The sequence below is a fragment of the Lipophrys pholis genome (genome assembly GCF_963383615.2).
Source record: "Lipophrys pholis genome assembly, chromosome: 16".
NCBI classification, from domain to species: Eukaryota; Metazoa; Chordata; class Actinopteri; order Blenniiformes; family Blenniidae; genus Lipophrys; species Lipophrys pholis.
Window position 1 is genome coordinate 26,808,351 of NC_137634.1, and position 6,000 is coordinate 26,814,350.

Genomic DNA, 6,000 nt, shown 5'->3' on the forward strand with positions numbered 1-6,000 from the left:
TTCACTGGAAAGAGCAGAGATGGTCGGAGTCCTCTTTTAAAAAGTTTGTCCATAACATCCTTATATTCTTCAAGACACCTGCCGGCTGTCCTCGTCCAAGCAGACTTCGTGGCCCTCATACCTGGTGGTCTCCTCATTACTAAGTCTTTCACCTGGAAGCGAATGCTAATGCGGGGTCTCTCCTGAGGTCCAGGTTTAGGGGCGAGGCTGAGGTGGGCTCTGTCGAGCTCCAGAGCAGAAGTGAGCACCTTATCACCAAAGATATGGAGGAGAAGCTGTGAGAAAAAGATGGAGGGCCGGGGGCCGTCCACCGACTCTGGTAAGCCCACAATATTCTGTCTCCTGCTTCTTCCTCCAAGGCAGAGAGCTGAGTCTTCGGCCCCTCGTAGAGCTGAGCCTTCGGCCCCACGTAGAGCTGAGCCTTCAGCCCCTCGTAGAGCTGAGCCTTCGGCCCCACGTAGAGCTGAGCCTTCGGCCCCACGTAGAGCTGAGCCTTTGGCCCCTCGTAGAGCTGAGCCTTCGGCCCCTCGTAGAGCTGAGCCTTCGGCCCCACGTAGAGCTGAGCCTTCAGCCCCTCGTAGAGCTGAGCCTTCGGCCCCACGTAGAGCTGAGCCTTCGGCCCCTCAGAGAGCTGAGCCTTTGGCCCCTCGTAGAGCTGAGCCTTCGGCCCCTCGTAGAGCTGAGCCTTCAGCCCCACGTAGAGCTGAGCCTTCAGCCCCTCGTAGAGCTGAGCCTTCGGCCCCACGTAGAGCTGAGCCTTCGGCCCCTCAGAGAGCTGAGCCTTCAGCCCCTCGTAGAGCTGAGCCTTCGGCCCCTCGTAGAGAGCTGAGCCTTCGGCCCCTCGTAGAGCTGAGCCTTCGGCCCCTCGTAGAGCTGAGCCTTCGGCCCCTCGTAGAGAGCTGAGCCTTCGGCCCCTCGTAGAGCTGAGCCTTCGGCCCCTCAGAGAGCTGAGCCTTCAGCCCCTCGTAGAGCTGAGCCTTCGGCCCCTCAGAGAGCTGAGCCTTCAGCCCCACGTAGAGCTGAGCCTTCGGCCCCTGGTAGAGCTGAGCCTTCAGCCCCTCGTAGAGCTGAGCCTTCGGCCCCTCAGAGAGCTGAGCCTTCGGCCCCTCATAGAGAGCTGAGCCTTCGGCCCCTCGTAGAGCTGAGCCTTCGGCCCCTCGTTGTCCCCCTGAAGTAGCTTCTAGCTGCTCCAGACGTTGGCTAGCCTCCTCTGCGTTAGACTCGAGGTCGGTGAGACGGTGAGATGGTGAGACGGTGAGATGGTGAGACGGTGAGACGATGAGATGGTGAGACGGTGAGACGCTGTCCCTGCCAGGACACCGTGGCCTGAATCTGGTCAAGTTTCATGTCCAAGTTGGTAAACGATGTTTTGAAGTCCAAGGCGAGCGCTGCTGGAGGAGGTCTGATGTTTAGCTGGCGTCACCACGAGCACCAGCCACAGAGTCTTTCCTGGTTTGTCTCCTGGACTGAGACATATTTTCTGTTGCTTTATATTAATCCAAGATATTTCAGAAGGAGAAATGGGGTTTATGGTGAGAAATGAAAGGTTAAAAGTGGGAGCTAGAAAACCCCGCGCCTCCTCCATCCTCCCAAACCAGAAGCCTCGGAGTCCGTCTCCGTGGAGAGAGGTTGTGAAAGCATCCACTAATAGGGACGTTAATGCTCATGCTCTTGGGATGGAAGCGCTGCCAGAAACAGACGTACGTTTTCAGAGTGTTGCTGTGTAAACATGAAACTTTGCTGAGCATAAAGCTGAGGTGGACACGGAGACAGAACAGCTGCCGGCTCGGAGGAACACTCCAAACCCTCGTCTGGACTCCTGTTTCTGACCCCCCCCACTGTTACGATAGATTTCCTCCCCAGCTGGTCGCTCGCTGGCGTTCATGGCAGGAAACAGCTTAATGCTGCTGGAACAGGGTCAGTGAGCAGCAGCAGACAGAAAACGTGTCCAAACTGCCGCATGCCCGAGCAAATAATGACAGGAAGACACAAAGCTGCAGAAATTGAAAGGATTTTTATTTATTATTTTGTGCATCTGTACAATCTGCCCCAACACTGGACTAATGTACTAGATCATAGTCACGTTCACACGCCACTGGAGGCTGAAGGTACAAACCAGGCTGGTTCTTTCAGTCCGGATCATCGGGCCCACATGTTGATCCCACCTTTCAGTTCTGACCAGGAGCTTCAGAGTTCAGTCTGTCCACAAGAGCAGGACTGGAGCAGCTAGGAAACACAAGCAGGAAGGGATGGTGCAAGACCCCTGATGCTCTATTGTTTTCATTATGATCACACACACACACACACACACACACACACACACACACACACACACACACACACACACACACACACACACACACACACACACACACACACACAGAGGAAATCACCAGCTGGCCGGTTGCCAGTGAAATTATTCATGTGGTTTTTGTTTCAGCGGCTTCTCGCCGAGCAGGGCAGAGCAGGGCGGAGCAGGGCGGAGCAGGGCGGAGCAGGGCAGAGCAGGGCGGAGCAGGGCAGAGCAGGGCAGAGCAGGGCGGAGCAGGGCGGAGCAGGGCGGAGCAGAGTCTGGCCTAATGTACTTTACATAAATAATTAACTGATCTCCTTCTCAAGCTGTCCCCAGGAGAGTGTGTGTAAATCACTTCTTAATGAATTGGTAAATCTGGCCACGAGGCTTTATTCCAGCAACTCGCCACCGTAACGTTTAATGAAGCTTCTCTGCCGGCAGAGCAGCGATAGAGGAGCAGGGGCCTTTCAGTCGTCCACCTGCCGGTCCTTCCTCTGTGGCTCTGAACCGACGCCAGGCAGAGGTTCCGGTTCTACACTCCGCACTATGGAAGCTTTGCTTTCTGTCTGCGGCCTCCAGTTTTTCCTCCACCTCTTAAATCACTGTGTTTTCAGAGGTGGAGCGTAAGTCTCTGGTTTCTGCTCTGTTGTCACTGGAAACGGCTGGAGTGGTGAAGTTCAACCCAAACAGTGAAGTGACAGGTTGTAAAACCCAAAGGACGGAGCTGCTGGAAGCTAGAAAAACCTCTTGACAGATCTGGAAGGCTGCAGAGAGCTGCTCCACTTCATCAGCCCGCCCCAGGAAACCTGGAAACCTGGAAACCTGGAAACCTGGAAACCTGGAGACCTGGACACACTTTGGATTCATTCTAGTCCTTTATTCATATTATACATTAAAAAGGCCTCACCTGACCCTCGCAACCCTGGCGTGGATATGTGGGATAGAAGATGGATGGATGATGGATGGATGGTCGATACTTTACTTCACCAAAGGGAAAAAGAGAAAATATAATATAATGTAAAGCAGAAGTCTGCATGTGGCTCTATAGCTCCTCTGTAATGGCTCCATGAAGCGCTTCATCTTCCTTTAGTTGTCCACCAGACCCATTTCCAAAAGGACTCCTGTGTTCCCTGGCTACACTGCAAATCCTTCAGTCCTTCATTTTACAGTATAATTATAAATCTAGATTTTAAAACATCTTATTTCAAGTTTTCTTATCAAGTACAATTTACTCACAGTATAGACAGATAATTACTCTAGTTTCAAGTAATCTTCTTCTCGAATTTTGTGTGGATCCATCCATCATCCATCATCCATCATCCATCCATCATCCATCATCCATCATCCATCCATCCATCATCCATCATCCATCCATCCATCATCCATCCATCATCCATCCATCCATCATCCATCATCCATCCATCCATCCATCATCCAACCATCATCCATCCATCATCCATCCATCCATCATCCATCCATCCATCCATCCATCCATCCACTTTCTCCAGCTTATCCGTTCCCGGGTTGCGGGGGTGGCAGTCTGAGCACCGTCACCCAGATTAAGAACCTTCTTGCAGGTGGAGAGCCCACAGGAAGGTGGAGAGCCCAAAGGAAGGTGGCGCTCGGCGTGGGACATGAACCCTCTACCTTGAGAGTCTCATGCTCTACCTACTGAGCTAGCTGGGGGTGTTCATACATACAGTTGTGCTCATAAGTTTACATACCCCGGGAGAATTTATGATTTCTTGGCCGTTCTTCAGAAAATATGAATAATAACACAAAAACCTTTCTTCCACACATGGTTGATGGTTGGGTGAAGCTATTTATTGGCAAACAACTGTGTTTACTCTTTTTAAATCAAAATGACAAAAGAAAGTATCCAAATGACCCGGATCAAAAGTTTACATACCCCAGTTGTTAATACCATGTATTGCCCCCTTTAACATCAATGACAGCTTCAAGTCTTTAGTGGTCGTTGTGGATAAGGTTCTTTATTTTCTCAGATGGTGAAGCTGCCCATTCTTCTTGGTAAAAAGCCTCCAGTTCCTGTAAGTTCTTGGACTGTCTTGCATGAACTGCATGTTTGAGATCTCCCCAGAGTGGCTCAATGATATTGAGGTCAGGAGATTGAGATGGCCACTCCAGAACCTTCCCTTGGTTCTGCTGTAGCCAATGACAGGTCAACTTGGCCTCGTGTTTTGGATCATTGTCATGTTGGAACATCCATAAACGTCCCATGTGCAGCTTCCAGGCAGATGGGTGAAAGTCTTCCTCCAGTATTTTCTGATAACATGCTGCAATGATCTTGCCATCCATTTTGGCCAAGTTCCCTGTGCCTCTGTAGCTCACACATCCCCAAACATCAGTGATGCACCTCCATGTTTCACAGTAGGAATGGTGTTCCTTTCATCATAGGCCTTGTTGACTCCTCTCCAAATGTAATGTTTATGGTTGTGGCCAAAAAGTTCAGTTTTGGTCTCATCACTCCAAATGACTTTGTTCCAGAAGTGTTGAGGCTGGTCTCTGTGCTGTTTGGCGTAATGGAAGAGGGATACTTTGTGACATTTGCAGAAATGGCTTTCTTCTGGCGACTCGACCATGCAGCCCATTTTTCTTCAACCGCCTCCTTATTGTGCATCTTGAAACAGCCACACCACGATGTTCCAGAGAGTCCTGGATTTCAGCTGAAGTTATTTAAAGATTTTTCTTTGCATCTCGAACAATTTTCCTGGCAGTCGTGGCTGAAATCTTTGCTGGTCTACCTGACCATGGTTTGGTTTCAACTCATTTTCTACTTCTTAATCAGCGTTTGAACACACTGATTGGCATTCTCAATTCCTGGGATATCTTTTTATACCCCTGTCCTGTTTTATGCAGTTCCATTACCTTTTCTCGCAGATCCTTTGACAATTATTTTGCTTTCCCCATGACTCAGAATCCAGAAACGTCTGTGCAGCTCTGGATGAAAGATGAATGGTCTGTCAGAAACCCAGAAACTCACTGACCTTTTATACACACACACTCATTACAAACAAAAAGGTCAAAGGTGAGGGTGGGAACCTTGATTAGCCATTCAAACCTGTTTGTGTCAACTTTTGTGCATGTTATCAGGTCAAAGTCACTGGGGTATGTAAACTTTTGATCCGGGTCATTTGGGTGCTTTCTTTTGTCATTTTGATTTAAAAAGAGTAAACACCGTTGTTTGCCAATAAATTGCTTGACCCAACCATCAACCATGTGTGGAAGAAAGATTTTTGTGTTATCATTCATATTTTCTGAAGAATGGCCAAGAAATCATAAATTCTCCCGGGGTATGTAAACTTATGAGCACAACTGTATATATGAATAAAATGGCTAAAACTGACAAATAAATTAAACAAAAACAAAATTATTACAACAGCAAAAATAAAAAATAAATCACTCAAAAGGACATTTTGTTTTAACAGAGTTTAAGACTAAAACTGGTAAAGTGACAGTGAAAGTAAAAGAGGAGCAGGCTGGTTTAAAACGGTAGAAATGGCTAAACGAGCTAAAAGAGCTAAAAGAGCTAAAAGAGCTAAACGTGTCTGTTGGTTGTTTTGGTTTATTTCCTGCTCGGTTTCTCTCTTCATGTCAACAGATATGGATCCAGTCCAAAGCATCTTGTGCGACAATGTCTTTGTTGTATGACGTCAATAAAGTTTGATTGATCAGGCCAGTGCTTCTCA